Genomic DNA, 21,288 nt, shown 5'->3' with positions numbered 1-21,288 from the left:
ATCATGTCAGACACGTTACCGATATACAACATCATTCGAGAAGAAACTGAATTAGGTAAATGTGAGGCCCTGAACAAATGGGTGAATGCCAGAAAGAATGACCTGGCTAAAATCGAATGTACGAAGGAAGATCTGAAAGAAAATCCGGACCGAATTAAAAGAAAAATTGACAACATGGACTGGATTTTGACAACAGAGAAAGCGGTGGGGAATAAACTTTTAAAACATCTACCCCCGACTTTCAACAAGGGAAAAACAACCCTTGCACAACTGTGCAAAGTTCCCAAACAAGAAGCTGAGAAACTCGATTATGAGAGCCAGACTTAATCTCCTACCTACGAGAGAGATTATAACAATCAGAGGAGATGATGTTGAGAAGCGCTGTCGATTATGTAAAGACGATCTAGTCATCGAGACTTTGAAGCACCTGGTGATAGAATGCCCCAGCACGACAGAAAGTAGAAAGCTATACCTCCCCTCATTGGCTGAAAACCTGTGGATTTTTCAAACAGATGAACTATGGAACAGACTAATCTCTGGTGAGAACACAAGATGGAGCCAAGCCCTGGCCAAACTGATCAAACTCGTGTTTGATCAGATAAACAGTCTACAGCCTGAGGGTGGCCCGGTCTTGGGTTCTGATCCAGCGGAAAGCTGACCTAACTCCGCCATGTCAGCGGTTTTTCTCCTGTGACTGAGGCCTGGCCAGCCCCCCCAGGGGAGATTTTTGCATTACCCTCCTTTTCCTGTTGCTACTAGCGGAACCGAGAAGGTTTTGACAAAACGTAGTGATAACTGAGTAAAGTTAAAAAAAAAAAATAAAAAAAAAATAACAATCTTCCTATTTGCATTGCCAGTCCTAAACAAAAGAAATAAAAAACATATGACAATCTCAGTAATAGATATCAAAACTGCTGGTCTCATTCAGAATTTGGCAGATTTAGGTAAATAAACCAAAGGGAATTACCATTACTGAAGTGTTACTGAAACTGGAGGTTAATCCTGCATATTCCAAGGTAGTGTTATTTGTCAAAACCCAGGAGTCTCCATTGGGTTTGGTGGAATTACCGCCAGTGGTAATTCCACCAGCATTAATTCTCTGATTTCATGGAGGAAAACTGGCAGAAATACCTCCAGCCAAGTGCTGTGGTTTTTCCCTCCACTTTACCACCAAAGTCAGAATTTGACAGTGTAATAAAAGTGTTGGTAATTCTCCTACCACCACTTTTTTACCACACCTCCATGTGTGTGATGATGCTTTGTTGCTTATAAACCGTGCGATCCAAGAATGTTATATTATAATAAGAGCAACTTACTATTGGCAGCTAACCTGTTAAGGATTTCAATCAGGCGACACACACCTTGGTCTTGGCCTAGTATGCAGCGCACAACTGAAATGCTTATCTTTTTATGTTATATAGATTCAATATTGAGATGGCTGAAATGCTTATCTTTTTATGTTATATAGATTCAATATTGAGATGGTACACCACTCATATCACACCCCTTTTCCAAATACCCCGGGTCACAATGGACCATGAACCAGACTGGTTGGTAAAATACAATATTTATTTATTTTAAAATTCAAAAGAAAGCATACACTTTTTAATATGGGGCAGCAATCACCAATGGGGTGATAATTACAATGAGAATCTGAGCAATGTATGGGTTTAACCTGCTAGTGGAACATAGACACAGCACAGCGGAATAGGAGCACTTTTTGGTTTAGGAAAGATAGCACCCAAGTTAGAATTTCCCCTTGCAATGTTTCCTCAACACACAAATAATCAATTTTGAGTGGATAAACAGAAGCAGCAGGTAATCAGGAATAGGAAACAGCAAACGGAATTGAAATCTTACCTTTCTTCCGCAAATAAGAAAGAAAATCGGATTTTAAACCCCTTGCAATGTAATGAAATGACACTCGGAAATGGACAAATAAATAATGAATGTGTGTTAAAAACCTTGGAGCAAATATAATTCCTCACTAAAGCAACAATGCAAATACAATAAAAATCACAAAGAATGGATCACCAAAGCATAGAGTTTGAAAATGAGTGCAAAGTTTAAAACAGATTGCAGCAAAATGACATGTTGGAAACTTGCATTTTTCAATTCCCACCTTAAATTACCCAATCGGTTTTTAATAAAAACGGGTGAAATGCACTGATTTGGACTGTGTATGGGGGATAGGGGTATATCACAGGGATATTCTGGAAGTGAATCCAGGTCTCTAGCTGGTAAATTGGAGGAGTTATACAAGATATAAAAAGGTGTGCTTTGAGTAAAATGAAGCTGTGAAATAGGAAGGGAAATCAGTTGTGTCAAGAACAGTTTTACTTTACACTGGAGCATTCAGGCCAGGCCACCAAAGATGGACACAGTAAGAGCCAGGATTGAGTCACAATTTCAACCCCGTCAACCCAGTGCCCAACCCTGGCGGAAACCAGTCTGATCACTCGAAATAGGACTAATGGTTTAGGATTACACAAGACAAAATTACTAAAGAGATGGTGCTAGCACTAGAAATCAAAGGCAGGGTTGCAAGAATGATTTTGACAGTTTTAACAAGTTAGCAGGGTAAGGATAGGATGACTTAGAGAGTGAGATAAGGACAAAGACAAGATATGCTATGGGTTTCTATGGGGTGGCGATTATACTCACAGTCCACTTTTTAGTTTTGGGATTTTTGGACCATCAACGGTCCTGGTCACTACACGGCAGTGCGACTGACAAACAGCTGGGCAGTTCTGGTCACCGGATGGCACTGGACTGGAATGGAAATTATCTCGGGAGGATAGCTCAGCGGCAACGTGCTCACTTTGGAAGCAAGACGACACGGAGCAACACAGGTTCGATCCCTGCGTCCGCGCTTAGAAACCTCTGGGTATTAAGCGTGTTATAAATAACCTATCATATCATATCATATCATGGATACTAAAGGTCAGCTGGATGACATGATGGAAGGATGGCATGCAGTTAGTGGTATCAGGATGCTTCCCAAAAACACTACAGCTTTCCCCTTTTTAATGGGAGATTAGTGGAATTTCAGATTTGAGGCCTTGCTGGGAATAGGATCAGCACTGCTTGGGTTTTGCAGTGGCCCTGGACTAGGGTCAGCAATGCTTTGGCCTTGTAGTTGGGATCTGGAATCTGGATGGATGGAACAAGAACGCAATGCAGGAACGTCAGGAAGAGTGTGTGTTTGGAGTCTTGTCAGGGACTCTTATTTATAATGCATAGTGACATCATAGACTATTTTGCTGGCCCGGCATAGCTAAGCCCGCCTCTAAACAACTGGATTGGACAATCAATGACTGTTGCCTCCCCTGGGATGTGACTCAGTTCAGGAGGTTTCATTTTATGATGTAAAAAGACTTCCCAAAGACCTTTTTGCCAAAAATATGTCATACCAGAAAATACATATTTGTACAGTTGTGGCAGATTAATAAATGACATAATCAGGTTAGATATTTTAGGTAGAGCACAGCTGTCGGTTCCTGCAATCTGTGAGACATTGTTTTGTCGTTTTATACTTTTTCGGTCATTTTCTTTGTGACATATTCAGCCAAAATTCCATAACTTTATACATGGGTGTGGATGATCATAAGGGGAGTATGTACAAAACTTCGCATTTGTAAAATGGATGCTTTTCTTGTAGTCCGCAATACTTTGCCATTTCTGTCCGCAAAGTGTCAGTGAATTCTACCATGTCTTCAATGAAAGCCCATAAGATCATACTTAAACTATAACATTTTCACATTTTTAAAAATTCTTGCTGCAGAGATAACAAGTCTTTAAAGTTTATTTATAAAAAAGTCTTTGGAAGCAAATGGCAGTCCTTTCTCTTGCACTAGACCGTTTTCTTTCTTTTTCAGCTGCCACCAACTGTTTCTTCAGTTATGTGTCGGGTGGGGGTTTCCTAGTTTGATTGAAGGTTTTATGGCCCCCTCCACTTCATAGGTTAGTGTCCCAGGACTTCTATTGTCCCATCCTGGTGCACAGACAAATGTCTGACACACGTGTGAACTTTCTTTGCCTTGGTCCATTCAAAGTTTTTTTCAAGCTAGCAATGATCACTTTCGTGTCCTGGAAGTTTATGGTGTGGATCCCTTCCTTGGGGGAAGCTTTAACTCTGCCAACAGGAATAACCTGTTTTTTACAGCTTGCAAATCCAGCCAAGGCAATTTAAAACCTTTATTTTCTGATATTTGGTCCTGAATTAAAACAAACCTGTGGAATAAAATACCCCATGTATGTATTGTCACGAGCCACAAACCCCTTCACATGGCTAGGTAATGGCAGGCTGTCCTTCAACAGTTTACTTTTTAAAATGGCATTTTTTCTCCTTTAGTTTTGTAAAAGCTCATTTGTACACATGTGCTCAAAACTGCCTTGCAGCCATAGTTATTTTCTTCTAGGCAGTAATTTATTTGAAGCACAGATGCATTGAAACTGACATGGCTCAGATAGCTGGAGTCTCTTTTGAACTACCGAGCTTTGATACATTTGTAAAGAAATTAATGTGTTTTCCCGTGCGAGTAAAAGTGAAGCTCCTTGTTGATTTTTCTCAAAGTTGATTTGACAGGGCTTGTCATTCAGAAATCATGTCTGGTTTTGCTGAGGCACAATGAGATACTGGGCATGGCAGGGCCTTATTAATCAAAGTGATTTAAGGAAGAACAGAAGGAAATAGCGTCAGCAGCATTATTTTAAAGGTGAAAAGGTTCCTTTGTAACAGAGATCTTGGGCATTCAGCAAAGCAGTGCTGCCTTTTCACTCCATTTCTTTTGTAAAGGTAAGAACACACTGGCACACTCCCTTAGTGTGTCCCCTTGTGCCATCCTGCCCCTGTGTGCTTGGCAAGAAGGTGCAGCCATCTTTTTGTTGCTGCAAAAACGAGGTTTTGAGGCCATAGCGCTCACAGGAGCCAGCACAGCCATTTTTCTGTATCTGCGCAAATGCAGCTTGGTGATATGGGGAAATACTGTTGAGTGGGTCAATATATCCCACAAACCCATGACCCTTAGGACAGAAGCTTTTGTAGGATAAAATTACAGGTTTTTTTTTTCAACTTTTGTTTTTTATTAAAGTTTTGTAAACATGTTACTACCTCCATAATACAAACGATAACACTAATGTTTACAAGTGTTTCTGATCAATACATTCATATTCATTTATGCTTGGCCATTCCACACTATTAGAGAAGAACTTCACATTTGGGTTTAGGAGCTGGGTTGTTCGATCTGGGATTTTAAGCCCATTCATGTCCTCACCACCCTGTTTACTTCTTCTTACTCCCTCCCCTTTAAACTGTCTTAGGTTCTTAAACGAGCTCCGAGAGATCCATGACCTCTCCTCCTGCCAGATCATTATCCCTCCTCTGTCTGATGGGCAAATTCAATTTCCTTCAAGGTATATACGGGGTGACATCTAGGCTACATCACATCCCCACTTCCCTATCATTGGACTCCACTCCATACAAAATGATTCCATATTATCGTTTCTCATCACTGTCAGATTTTCAATTGTGATTATTTCTTTGCGTTTCAACAACCAATCTGCTTTATTAGGGTGCTGAAAGATCTTCCATATTTGTGCCACTGCCACTCTACACACCCTGAACCTGGCCTCCCAAATGCTTTGGTAGCTACATAGCTCCCTATTCACCAGGGGAATCCCTGACATAATTTGGAGTGGGTCTAGCAGGTGTTGTTCCTGAGTCACTTATTTGATCCAGCTCAGTAGCTCACCCCAATATATCTGAATTTTAGGACAATGCCAGCACATATGTGAGAGGGATCCTATGTGTCCTCACCCTGTGGGACACTGTGGGGATGCTCCAAAAAACATTCTGGAGAGTTTCAACTGGTCACAGTGCCAGCCTTGCAACATCTTGAAATTGTGTTCCACTGATGACATGAATAGGTTCCTTTCAAACGATATTATATATATGTATATAGATATTTTCTCCCATGTCTCTTTTTGAATCTTCTCTCCCACCTACTCAACTTACTACTTTAAAAAATGTTGTCTATCCTCCAATTCTACCGTGACTAAAACTGTGTATCATCTAGACAGGAACCCTTTTCTGTTTGCCGAGAAGTCTATCACTTTTTCAAAGAATGTCAGTGGACCCGTCAATTTATTTCCCCATTTTGGGTCAGTACATATGCCTTTAAGTTGCATTTTTTTCAGAAATGTTAATCTTATCATGGCTCAGTACCTCACTGATTGAGTTATAATCCAGGAAAACCTCCTCCTTAAAAGTTGCCCCAACCTTTCCAGGCCTTTGTCAGACCATTCTTGTGTGCTTCGGAAACCTAATTGTGCTATATCTAATGGAGGACCCCAAACTGAGGTCATGGTGATGGCCATAAGGATAAATTGTCATTAAGTTTCCCCTTCCGTCACAAAGACAACAGTACCACCAAGCTTTAGTATTTTTTTAGCCTGCCGTGAATATCTTTAAATGGAGCCCAAAGCAAGTCCCTAACTTTGGCAGGGTGCATATTCTTATTTTCAAGGTATGTCCAGTAGGTTCCCAAATCATCCCTCATATGTTCTAGAATGACTATCAGTTGGGAAACTCTATAATACCATGTAAAATCGGGAAACTCGACACCTCCATACTCCCTCGGAAGGGTGAGAGTCATCCTTTTCAGCCTGCAATGTTCATATCGTCAAACATATTTATTTACTGCTGTATGGAGGTCCCTAAAGAAGCTTTCCGGGATCCTCATGGGAAAAGTCAAAAATAAGTAGAGGAGTCGAGGGAGAGTTTTCATTTTAACTGCTGTCATCTACTCATACCATGACAGAATAAGTGGGGTCCATCTATGCAGGTCTGGCTTCATGGTGTCTCGAAATGGGTAAAAATGAATAGCTGCTGAGAGTTTTGATAAATCGTTTGCAAGGAGAACATCCAGGTATTTATTTGCAGCCTTATCCACTCTCATGTCTAGTACCCTGCTTTTATTCTCTATACTAGATCTTACAGTATGCACCAGCATAATGCTTGATTTGGACACATTGACTTTCAACCCCCAAAAATTGTCCAAATGTCTCAATAAGAGATAACATTTCTGGAATAGAAGTATGCACGTCTCCCAGATACTCCAAGATGTCATCTGCGAAGACGGACAGTTTTCCACCTCTCTGCATCTAATTCCTTTTATACTTTGATGTTCGTGTATTGATATTGCCTGGGGCATCATCTTCAAATCATAAAATAACGGGGACAATGGACATCCCTGCCTTATTAGTGGTACTGAATGGTGCTGATAGACTGCCATTTACCTGACCCCACGCAAATGGTGCTCTGTATAGGGCAGCTATCCATTTATGACAATGTTCACCCAGGCTCATCCTCTCCAGTAGTTTTGCCATGTATTTCCATTCCAGCCTATCAAACACCTTCTCCGAGTCGAGAGAGCCCAGGCTGGTGTCCATATCAAATGTCTTTACATCATAGTTTAGGTCAATAGTGTTTCTTATGTTATCTGTTCCCTGCCTTCCACTAACAAACCCCACAACGTCTCTGTGAAACAGAGAAGGAAATACTCTAATCTATTCACCAAAAGCTTCACGTGTTTCTTGACATCAGTGTTAAGTAGTGATATGGGATGGTATGATGAGCAGGATGTCAAGTCTTTACACTCCTTGTGGATGACTGTCATTATGGCACCCATCATTGTTTTAGGAAGCTCACCTCACTCTAAGACTGCATTCAAAACTAAGTATGGAGCGAGTGTGAGCAAAACATCTTGAAGAACTTAACTAAGAAACCATTGTCGCCAAGCATCGCACCCCCGTTCATCTTTTTAATAGTTTGTATCACTTCCTCTTTAGGTATAGATGAGTCCAATATTGAGGATGTTTCCCTTGGTATCCCCGGTATCGGGAGAGGGTTCAGAAACCTATTGATATGTGAACCATCTCCCCATATTCTGACGTGTATAGTTGGTCATAGAATTTCTTGAATTCCACCCATATGTTTTCTGTATCATAATATGTTAATCTAGTGGCCAGTCGTATTGCCGTCACCATCTTAGATTTCTGACTCTCTCTCAACCTCCAAGCCAGGATCCTATCTGCCTTGTAACCCATTTCACCCATTTCATGGTACCTTTCTTTGAGAAAGAGCAGCAGGTTCCAGCTGGGATTTGCGTTTACCATTGGTTTTGATGGCAATCAGGTCGACTCCTGCCAAAGCAACAGGTGTTAGCCCCCATGAGGTCTTAACAGGTAGGAAAATGGTGTTACCACAACACCTACTATACAGAACACATGAGCAAACCCTTGTGAGTGCATCCACAGTTCATGCATATATTGATGAACTGAGGAGGCATTTGCAACATGCATTTGCTTTTGTGCAGAGAAATCTGGAAAGAGCTGCTGACAGTGCAAAATCGTATTATGATAAAAAGACATCAGTAAAGGAATACAGTGTAGGGGATCAGGTATACAAGTTTCATTTTGGAAAAAGTAAACAGAAAAATTCTAAATTTCTAGCAGCCTGGCAGGGGCCATTTCGAATTATAGATAAGGTCTCTCCTGTAGTGTATAAAATTTTGAAAAATGAAGGTGAAACAGCAATAGAGCAGTTTGTCCATGTAAATCAAATCAAACCATGCCATCCCAGACATGAGATCAGGCAGCTTGAGCATGTAGAAACAGATAATGTCCCTTGAACACAAAAAGAGAAAATAAATGGATGTAATCAGGAGGCAGTGACAAAGAAGTTAAAAAGTTGATTGTTATGATGGCACATAAACACTGTAGTATATGTAAAAATATATAATATAAAATAAATAAATAAATAAATAAATGCACATATAAACGGAAGCTCATGGTTGGTGTGCAGAGAGAGTTTTATTTTGGCAAAAGGGTGAAGTTAATATTGTGCTATGTACTTAATTTGTTTATTTTCTATTTTGATTTAGAAAATTAACATTATTTGGTCGGAGGTTCCGGGATCAGAGCCCACGGGAGACGATGGAGTCCTGGAGCCCATGTGGACGGATTCCAAGAAAGCCCCAAAGAGGGGTGAAGACCAAGGCTGCAAAGCGATCAGCATTGAAGATGATACCGATGATATGGTTAATGATGATGATATTTGGAGGGATCTTCAAGAATTCAGAAGCACAGGTTGTCATTGAACCTGGACCAGCATCTGGTATTGCGGTGGAAGAGGCACCAGGATTCATCATGAGTGATAGAAGGATGTTTTTCCAAAATATATACATACCATTAAATCCTGAGATTTTGATTGAAAAACACTTGAACAATACCGGAATTAAGATTGAACAGACTAAAGAGTGGCTGGAAATAAGAAAAGAGGACACTAAGCAGTCAATAAGAGATATATTAATGCAATTGGAAAAAACATTCGTGAATTCAGCAGACATTAAGAAGAAGAGAGGAAAGAGAGGTGCGGTGATGCTCGCGATATCAATGGTAATGTCTATAGTTGGAGCAATAACAGGTACCACAATATCAACAGCCAATTCTATTTCGGTAGGAACACTGAGTACTAAAGCACAACAACTGAGTATTGACCTAGAAATAATACAAAAAACATTAGATGGAATTAGAGGGGGACTGGATGAACAAGTAAGATTCATAAATGAAACTGCAATCATTCTAAATGAACAAGCGGATGTAATGCAACGGGCGACTAAAATAATACTTAAGCATGACAGAACTTTAAATGAAATATTGAACATAATGAGTCCTGTTGATAGACTATTAACGAATTATATGAGAGAAGTTCAAACTGCAGTTTCACAATTGATTCAAGGACATATTCCATTGTATTTTGTTTCGCAGGATATCATTCGTCAAATGATAGAAAGATTGACCAGGAGGGAAATTGACATAATACAGGTAAAAATTGCATTCGAAATGGGGAATGCAATGCCGTTATATGTGGACTTGGAAAGATTAGAGATCGGATTTTTGCTATGCATCCCATATGTAGCCCCTGAACCTATTTATCAAACGAAGTGGGTACACAATGTGGGATTTTGGCAAGAGGACAAATTCATTAAGATTAAGACTCCAGAAGTGGTGGCATTTCAGTCATGGGAACCTGAAGTTTATTTAATACCAAACCTGGAAACATGTGTAACATTTAAAGAACAAAATTATATGTGTCCAGGTAAACCGTTTGTTCCTGATGCCACAGATGCTATTTGTGGTTTGAAATCTGACCCAAGTATATCAGAGGGATGTGAAGTGATTATTAGTAATATGGGGAGTGAAGAAATGGCACAGGCTAAGATGGTCAGAGGTAAATGGTTGGTCAGCACCTGCTTAAAGAACATGACGGTAGTACATTTAAACCATGGAACATACGTGGTTAAACAGGTGAAATATAATGTTTTTTATTTACAGGTTCCAAAGGATGCAATTGTGTCAATTGGGGGATTAACATTGTTTCATGTAACAAATGATGTTTGGGAAAGCCAAGTGGAAAATATCGATTTTTTTCAAAGGGATACTTTTCCAATAGATCCGGATGTGGAATATTTATTGAATCACAAAGAAAGACATGTTATAAAAATGAATTTGAGAAAACACAATATTACAATTAGTAATCTGGGCATAATAGAAGTGGAAAGATTTAATTGGGGAACCTGGGGGGAACGCTCAATAGTGGGTTTGGCTATCCTGGTGCTAATCATGGGTGGATGGTTGATTGTGCTATCAGTAAAAATGAAAATGTTACTGATTTTACTAGCTACGTCAGGAAGAGAAAGATATCCCAATACACATGCATTTTAAAAGAAAAAGAAAGAACAAGTTGTTTTTAGGAATTGGCTTGGATCGTAGCCAGATTCTAAAAACAAAAGGAGGGTATGTAAGGATATTTGGCGTGTTACAGCACAGAGTACAGCACTACTGCACAGGTAGCAATTTTTTTTTGCAGCACCACCACAAGGGTGTGGTGCATTTCTATATGTGTTACCAGATTAACAAGGAAAGACAGGCTATTCAGTCAAAAACGATTTTAACATATAAGATGCAAATCTATTTTTACAGTTAAAAGCACATGTGCACATTCAAAAATGCACACTATTTTTCACCTGAAATGCCTATGGTGCGAGAGACACATTTGAAAATAATAACTAACATTACTTTTAACTAACCTGACTAATGAAACATAATCCACTAATAAAAATGTGTCTCCACTGCAGAATTAGGCCTATTCTGAAAGTGAACTTTTAAACGCACATCCATTTTTTTTCTCTGCTGCCCTGTCCACATAATTACAGGAAGCAAAAGAGCTCGAAAGAACAGGAAATCAGTTGGTTACAAAGTATTACTATAAAAATGAGCCATTGTGTAGAGAAGGAGGAGATGGCATGATTGATTCTGATTGGAGCAGCATCATAGCAAGTATCATGCTAGAGGGAGTGATCAGAGTTTTGCTGGGGGGAGTTTGAGGAGAGAGAAGGGAGTCAAGATTTGGCAGAGCTGGGAGAAGGACCTTTTTCCTGGTTGGAGCATTCCTATCTGCAAAAGCTGAGAATTCCAGGCAATGAACCCGGTTTGAGAAGGCAGGCGTTCCTTTTCACTGGGGTTAAACTTCAAGGGAGCCACATTCAGAAAGAGAACAGCTGAAGAAAACTCTGAACAGATAAGGTAATTACATAAGTGTGGGAGCTGAGTGTGTACGAGAATGTTCAGTCAGAGTAGGAAAGGAGATTCCGGTGCCTTAGTCACACGTTAATGTTGCAAATTGTGTTCTGTTCTCCGCCATTTTTTTTCAGTGTGTCACAGACAATGCTGTTAATGTGCTGTTTTATTTATTTCTGTAAAGAGTGAGATCGTGTTTAAATGCAACTTTTATAATACAGAAAAATATTTGAAAGCAGACGGGTGGTGTGTCTTATATTTACCAATACAGTGCTGATGGTGAGGGGAGATTTTTAAACAATGCAATTGTCATTTTAAGACAGATGTGTGCATGATCATATTCAGTACGTACAATTGAGAGTGATTGTTTGTGGCATAGCTCGTTGGAGGTACATGAGCCAACAGGAAGAGGGACTCTCTGAACATAGTTCCCTACCGTATATAAGGTAGTGGAAATTACCACAAAATTACCACATATAGCTCTCTGTCGTAAATAAGTCAGTGAGATCGCCCATGGTGGCACACTAACACTAACACTAACACTGAAAATGTGGTATTCCTAAAATGTAGGTCTGAGGTCTCTCTAGTGATTACACGAACAATCTAAGCAAAGATAAGGGATTCTGGACATTGGGGCCACAAATAAAACAAGGGAATTATGCTCACCAAAATACCACCAACCACGCATACCAACCACCCATACCAAATATGCATGTCTGGGTGCTGAAATAATGCATGTCCACTGTATTATTGTTGCACATGGCCAAATCTGAATACAAGGAGTGATTATTGCTAAGTTATTTTTCGGCGGTAATAAAATACCGCCAGGCCCCAAAACTCCACAAAATACCCTACAGTATCATGCAGCAATGTGTCTTTAAGCTGGGCCTTGTACATTTTAAGTTTGTTTTCCATCACTAGAGTCATGTATTTATTTTGGGATTTTCCCTGCTGTACTGCTGCAATTTTTGCCCTCTGATCCTCCTCCTGCCTTTAGCTGCTTTTTTTTCTTTTATGACCTGATCCGACTAAGCATCTCCATAATTCTTGCCATCCCACGCCGTCTGTGGACCAACCTCCCCATTGTCATTAAGGTCAAAGTATTCTCTAATCTCTATAAGTAAGGTTTGAGAGAACTCTTTATTTTTTTAGAAGGGAGTCATTGCACTTTCATCTTATCTTCCTTGCTGTACCCCACCAATCTCCCACAACAACCCCGACTAAGTTGTGATCCAACCATGGCACCGGATTCACCCGGTAATGTCCACCAGAATGAGGTAAATCCTCGAAAAGTAGTAATGTACATCAGAGTAGGACGTTTACGGGGGATCTCAGGTGTCCAGGAGGGTTAGGGAATCCATAATATCCAAGTCCTGATTTATTTGTTTACATCTCTTGGAATCCTCCTTCTTTCAGCTGGACTGAACCTGATATTCCCATCCTCTTTCTGTCTCTAACCGGGTCGAGAACCATATTAAAATCGCCTCCCACTAAGAGTGCATCCTCTGCAAACATTTTGACCATCTCCTTAATTGATTCCAAAAAGGCAGATTGGCTGCCATTTGAGCAATACACTGATCCCAGTGTCAAATTGTTCCTCTGTATCTTCCCATTGAGAAACAAATAGCGCCCTTCTGGTTCCCTGCGTTCCTTTACCAAATCAAGACCCATGGCTTTCGAAAGTACAACTGCCACCCCCCATCCTATTTCTTGTGGCAGCTGAGGTTAGGAACACCACCCTTATGTTCCTTGCTCTAAGCCCCGGTTCTTTACCCCTTAACCAATGGGTCAACTGAAGGAACCTTCGGTCCAATTTGGAGTGCGTGAATTCCCGGATTCCCAACAAACATTTTGTAGGAGAGCTAATGCCCCTTGCATTCAGAGATCCAATTGACATTCCAAAATATGGATCAGCCATTGTATCCACAAGAGCATATCCTTGCTAGTCCCTCCTCCATTAACTTTATCAATGAGTCTAGTGTCCTGTTTGAAGGTGCTGAGGCCCTTCCTTTTGCCCTCCACTTTTGTAGAAAAACTTGAAAACAAAAACAAAAATACACTCCAAACTTTCCCAATCCCAACCCCCTATATTTGTAGCTCCACCCCTCCCCCACCCAAGTTCCCAGTCACCATTAGATGCCAAATGTGGCTTTTGACAGGGCCACCAGTAGATATTAGGTCACTGGGCCACCTAAGCACAATGCTCTGCATCCTGAGTCGCCATTGCCCCTTTCTCTTAATATGTTCCTAAATGTTCCCTAGCCACCCCCACTCCAACCCCTGAAGGAACTAGCCAGGCTTCCTTGTTCACCTAAGTCAGCTGGAACCCCTACCCTCTAACAAACCACAGACACATGTTGTTAACGTAAAAGTCTCATCACTGTCCGAACAAATTTCATCCCTCTACCAGATGTCTCTTTCATTTCTTCCCGGCAAGTGGGATATTTATTTTCCTAACTTTCCGAGACTCTGGAATACATCTCTGATCGCTCATCTTCCCTTTATTTCATCCTTCTCTGATACCTGCTTTTCACTTGAGAAATCCAGGTCTCCTCAGAAATAGGATTTAAAATCAATGATTTAGTATTAGCACTGACCCCTGAGAGGAGCTTCCACATGTCCCCCAGTTTACTAGTTCTTAAAATATGAATCAACTGTTCCCAGTTTGCATGTCTGCCCTCCCAAGATCTTCTTCGTACAGATGATAACATGGTCCAAGTTCACAGTTCCAGGACCATGATCTTTTGTCCTGAGAAAAACATGCCATATTAACCTCACAGGAATACGGCTCAAATATAGATGAAAAATCTCAAACGGTTAGAAATTGAGAAACACAAGCACTTCCAAGCTTGCAGCAGCCCTATCAAGCTGGATCTCTAAGTAGCAGCCCCTCAGGTGCACCCTTGCTAACATCTTATCATTATATGCACTTTGTTTGGATCTCCCCAGTACTTTCCTACTCTAATTTGAATATTGTTAAGAATTGCTACTATCAGCTGGTCGGGGACAAGGATAAAGCCCCACCAAGGACAGGATATATTTTACAGTGTGCCAATACAGGGCAGCTTGGGACTTTGAACATACTCTATCCAAAAGCTGCATTGGTTTGAGGGCTAATTGGTCGATTAAAGATAGTTATAACAAATGTTTGCCTATGGCAACTAGTATTTTTTTCCCTGGGGATGCCACGTATTTTCTAGAAAAAGGGTCAGGACGCCCATCTGCCTCATAGCTTGCTGCAGCCACAGCCTTTATCCAATAAACGTCAGGCGCTGCTTTGCATGCTGAACAATTATGTTATAGGAAAAGTATCTGCATCTTTTGGCTCTATAAATGTTTTTGACAACAACTCTCATTAGCCCTAGCCAGCATAATCAAAAGCGGGGAATCACGTGAGTGATATTCCAAAACAATCTGATGGACCTCGGGTCTGCAACCTTTTCATCTACAGATACAAAGAACAACAGACAATGGACACATGCTCACACACCCTGGTGTGTCCTTTCCTTTGACTGCCAGTGCTATCATGGCAGTGTACGGCAAGTGGCAATGCCTGGCTCTAGGGCTCCAGGTGGTCTCCAGGCTCCAGGTCCCAGGTCCTGGATGCAGACAATAGTACTAGGACCGGGACCATGGGGACAAGGACTAGGAGCTTCCAATGTGCGGCGCAAGAGGAGGCGGTTACACAGATGTTTTGTGGAGAAGAATGGGCTTGGTCATGGTGGGCTTCCTCAGTGCCACCGTCTGCGGCAGTGTTCACTCTCAGTCACAGTACAACGGTCGTTGTTCTAGGATGTCTGGTGCGGTCTCTGGTGTGCTCCAGGGATGCTTGATGGTGGTCTCGGCGGCTTGGGCACTTGCTGGGGAGGTGGCATGGCTGCTAAATCTTGGACTCTGAATGTTGGTTTGGTGGTTTGTCTCAAACTTTGCCCCATAGTAGGCTTGCCCGTGTAGTTCCAATTACAGAATTTCTGTTCATCGTTCCTATTTCCTCATTTTTCACTACATACCGGCTTGATTGTGTCTGGATATGGTCTGGAACTTTTAGACAGTTCAGACCTCCCCTTCAATGGTATTGGTTGGAGATGGTTTGTCTTCTGTCTTGCATCTTATCAGCTTGGTGCTCGCTTCCATTTGTGATGTTGTTATGGACCCTTCCACTCGCTTCTGTCTTTGATGGTTTACTTTTACTCCTTTTCCCTTTGTTGTATCCTATTGCAAATTCCTACCATGTAAATTCATTAATTACGGAAAGTCGCTTGGCATAAGGTGCCATAGAAAATAATTAAACAGAACTAGACAGATATGTTGGACTCAAATCCCCCAAACCGTTCACAGGTATAGTCAATGGTGAGGGATTGTGATATTCGTAGTCCAGCATGTCTGGCAACCCATACGTTTCAGGTCCCTTTTCTGAAGAATGCAATGACTGAGCATGACATCCTATTAATCCCTTAAGTGCCAGGCTATTATTGAAGTCTATTTAAAAAGAAAGAGTATACTTGTCCTTGGCACTTTGGAACACGTGTAGGTAAACAAATTAGTGAAAAGTTGCATTTTTCAACTAGTAAAAATGTCATGATACAACATGATGGCAATTGGGTGCCGCAATTTGCTAGCACATTTATAAAGAAAAAACGTTTTGCAGAAGGTAGTAAAATGATTGTGATAGCCCAGGTATGATGCATCTTCAGTTATTGCAGCGCCAGAATGACATAACTTGCAGGAAAACCTGCAAGACTTTGAATCCCCTCCGTAGAGATAGCAACTATATGAATTTAATCTGATCAAGGGATCTCAGCCCCAGCTGCAATCTGGTGCCTTTACATTCATTCATAATGCAGGTGGGTTCCTGCTCATAAAAACAGAAGATATGAGCTTTGGCTTTAGGCTGTGATTGTACAATGCCGTGTTTTCCAGTTGAAAAAATAAGTAAGTACTGCAATTGGACTGTACACTAAAACAGTGGAGACGTGATCGAAACAAACGCAAAGGTCGTAGACATCCGTAAAAGGTTTTAATATGTGTTATGTAAACAAAAGATATACACTTTTGTGACCTTAATTCCTGAACAAACAGAATGTTTTTTTTTTTCTTTATTGTATATTGGTTTAAAAAAAACCTTTACAAATTTTAATTATCAAAAAATAAAATGATAACAATACAGTTATCATTTAACACAAACATTTTAGACCATCATTTTACACATATAGTAAACATTTTTTCAAACAACAACTGCATAGACATTTACTTTCATTAAAAAAAATGACTCAAATGCAAGTTTTCAATTCATTTCTTTCAACTAAAAGTAGTTATGTTTCTTTAATTTTCGTCATCCAGGCTTGATAGCATCAACTATCCATAGTTCGCTTTCCATCTATCTGCTTACGCCAGATCATGGTTCCGATAACATATGTCCATATATCCACACATGCCTGACTTAAATCCTTCTATGTAACTTTGCACACATTTGCCAAAAACGCTATCACCCTTATTTTCAATATGATATTACGACCATGTAGCATTTCAAAACATATTTGCTCTCTAAATACACACAAGGTGTCAGTTACAAATTCCGCAAAGTAAGCAAGTCTTTCGTTCTTTAGCATGGGATAACCTAGTAACAAGTGTGACAGAGATTCTGGAAGATCTTCATTCATACAGAATCTGCACACTTTCATATTCTCTGGAATCAATTTTCTTAATGCTCCTATTTCAATTCTATTCATCACATTCAGTCTGAATCTCATAATACCATGTCGCAATTTCCGTGATGGACATTTTACCAGATATTGCTCAGGTTCGGGGAACCATTTCCAGACAAATAGAATGTACAACTGGGTAAATACCATTCATGCCTTGCTTTTGCATAGAAGAAATAAATACAGATAAATATAGGCACATCCACTAAAATTAGGCATAAAAAAATAAAGAAACACAGTGAGTTAAACTAAATCCCCTACAAGAAGCCTAAGTATTAAATGAAGGTCTGTTGGAAAGCTTCTGACTAATGTAGTACATGTTTAGGATCTATGTGATTACTACGAATGGGTATCATACTATTTCTGTGACCAATTAACTGTGACCGCCGAAAATGTCGACCACTGATAATGTCGACTTTTTCTTTACCCCCTTTTCACCCTTTTCACCCAATATATATGCTGGGGAGACCCCCGGAACTCCATCTGCATGCATTTTATAATATACCCTTCCCCCACATATATAATGTAAAGAGGGTCTAAATAAAAAAGAAAGTCGACATTTTCGGCGGTCACAGTTAATTGGTCACAGAAATAGTATGATACCCATTTTTAGCATGCAAGTGTCAGTGTACAGAAAAGCGCTCTGGAGACAACGAACCGGTACATCCATCCCTCAGCAAGCTACCATCCAACTGACACACTTGGGCCACTCCTGCAGAATACACACTCTTAAGTGCACTCACCAGCACCAGTCATGACTTCAAGCAAGCATTCACAGTAACATCTATGTGTAATACAAAAGGCACATTAGAACATTGCCCGCCCCCCAACAAAACATAAGGGAAAACGTTTGAAAATCATGGACATGTATACCAGAAAATAGAAGAGAAAACACTCTAGGGAGATCTCTCATCCAAAAGTAGTGTCAAGCATCAACACCCACTCAGGATCTAAATAGACCGAGCACATACCCTCAACAGAGGTCTAGAGCCTTTGGCTCTTTCCGTCTTGTGGAATACAACTTCCATTAATCCCAGACAGATTAGCCAATGGCGAGGGATCAAGGAAGTTGTTGTCCAAAATATCAAAAGTGCTGCAGGTTTCAGACCTGTGACCTTAATGAACTCACAGGATCTGTCTGCACCCCAACAAAAGCGGAACTGGCACACTCTTCCAAACTATGTAAGCAAGCTTGCAGTGAAACCACCACCACACCCACTCAAGGGAAAAGCACCATCATCATAGCCACACACTGTGGCACTTGTATTAAGGGATGTCACAAAACACTGCAGAACTGCACCAACTCAGGAACAAACAACATTCATCATTTTGTCCCCCTGGGCGGGTGTGGCACACTCCGGAAAATCAACTACCCTGGGACTGGTGAAACAACCATATGATTATGCAACTTCTGAAAAGGTTACTGTTGGATGAAGAAAGGTGGAGACTCAATTGACCACGTGTAGGCATCAAGTAATGCTCGAGTCACACCTTAATTGCAGTAAAATGGGTAAAAGGTAAGTGATCATCTTCTTACGTGAAATACATAAGCAGCGACACACCACCACATCCAGCTCTAACATCCCATCTCTCCAGGGTCACTCATAGAACATTCACTGAAGCACACACACATAAGCCAATTAACATTCCACCCACGTGCATGATATCAGCAGCCCCTGCCTCCCAGGCCCACTAATGCCATATGCAAGGCATCAATGTCACAGGCACTTTAACAATGAATGATTTGATTGTATAGTCTGTGGTGGGTCGGAAGAAGGAGTCAGACATGTTGAGGACATTCTGTACTCTCTTTAATTAAGCAATAAGCCCTGAGCAGGGGGGGCATTACCACTTCAGGTAATGCCCAGGGCCCATAGTTACAGGCCCGAGCAAAGCGAAAATGGAGTCCATTTTCCCTTTCCATGGAGGCCATTCAAAAATAGGAAAAATGTAAACAAAGAAAATGGCCACCATGGAATGGAGAGAAGAGACTACGCGTAGTCCCTTCTTTCTTTCCATGATGGCCTGTCGCTGATCGGGAGTGGACACGCTAGGAAGAGAGGTTTTCCCAGCGTGTCCATTCCCGAAATGGACCAAAAAGAAGGTAAGTGCAGATGGAGGGCGGGGATGGATTGTTTGTATTGGGGGGGTGGGTCGAGGGAAAACACCTCAATCTCCGGCTGGGGAAGACGGCAGCCTCCAACCGTGTGATGACTCGGAGCAGGGATTACCCTATTCAGAGCCTCCTCATTCGCTGAGCAGCTTCCACCCCCCCCCTGGACGGGGACAAAGAAATGGAATGGTTGGAGAGGGATTCCCGGTCGGGTAAATCCCCAGCTAGGGCCAATCAGATTGATTGTTACAATCTGATTGACCCTCACTGGGTACTAATAAATAATAAGAATAAGGCCTTTCACGTTCTAATGCTAAAGAGAATACCCTGCCTATATAAAGAATCTAATGGTACTCATCAGATATCAGGAAATCCTAAGTAAATATGTCCTCCATCCAAATTATCTCTATCTGACCCTACCACTTAATATAACTAAAGTAAATAGGCCAAGAGAGTGTATCCTCTTCCCCTGGTCTTTTCTTCTTCTTGGATTGTCTTTTTTTATACAAGTTGCTTTGTGGCTCATGCCATTCTTAGCATAACATCCTTTGAGAGTCTCTCTTATCAAGTCTCGTAGTTCATTAAAATTACTCTTGGGTCGTGTGCTTTCTGTGGAGCTGACCTCGGAGTATCTTCTTAGGTGAAGTGCATAAGCAGATACACACCAGTACATCCAGCTCTAACATCTCATCTCTCCAGGGTCACTCATGGACCATTCACTGAAGCACACACACATCACCCAGTTAACATTCCACCCGTGTGCATGACATCAGCAGCTCCTGTCACCCAGGCCCACAAATGCCATATGCAAGGCACCAATATCACAGTCACTCACATGCTCTCAAAACCAGGCACAGAGTCTCCCACTTCTCCTCTGCACCCTCGAAAAGGAACAAAACTCACATCACCATACAAACAGACTCCCTCACTCCTCCTCCCGAAAGGACAAGATACATTGGCACAACTTCAGGCTCCTACAGTTACCCACAACACCATCTAGAAAACTCATTGTTCATTGTTGAGGTTTGGATTTAATCTGTTTGGCACCCTGGAGATATGGTGGCCGGTAAGACAAATTGAAAAGAAAGACAGCACGTGCAGGTTAGGAGTGTTTAGAGACTCTTAAGCAATGGGTGTGTAGTTGCTTGGAAACCTGAACTCCACTTTAGGAGGTTTATCTAAAAGAATGATCACTTGGATAGCGAGTGGTTTTGTAATAGACTGATGGGAGGACAGGGAACATCCTTGATTATAGAGTTAGCAACATTTTTTGTAATTATTCATAAAAGACTTGGGAAGTAGATTATGTGAATTATTGAGAATTAAACATTTGTTTTAGTAGGTTAATTTTAAATCATTGTGAGCGGGTGTGTGTAATAATTGAGTGTGAAGAATGGTTATTATATTGTAGTGCATTGTTTGCATGTTTTTTGATGGTTGCATTCTTTTTTGTGTTAAGGTTTGTATAAAATGGTGACAAGATACAAAAATATATACCATTGTTCAAAACACTCACAATCTCCAAAGAAGAATGGCACTGCAGCTGAGCAAACAAGTGACTGAATACAACCCCGGGGTCAGACGGATATAGGACTAGGTTTCCAGAGCCAAGAGCAGTCACCCTTTATTGAATATATGCACCGCAGAAGAAGGACAAACATCATTTTAAATGAGTTATCCTGCCACGTTGGCTTAGATTGGTTGTTGAAAACGCAACACGCACTTCTCAAAAGCATGCATATATGTAGGCAGCATATAGTACCGCTTGGCACACGCAATCACTTGTGAACAACAATATACAACAAGGCAACCACTCAGCGGACCAGCACA

Source organism: Ambystoma mexicanum, chromosome 14 (genome assembly GCF_040938575.1).
Source record: "Ambystoma mexicanum isolate Mex_15411 chromosome 14, UKY_AmexF1_1, whole genome shotgun sequence".
Classification (NCBI taxonomy): Eukaryota; Metazoa; Chordata; class Amphibia; order Caudata; family Ambystomatidae; genus Ambystoma; species Ambystoma mexicanum.
This window is presented reverse-complemented; position numbering follows the sequence as displayed.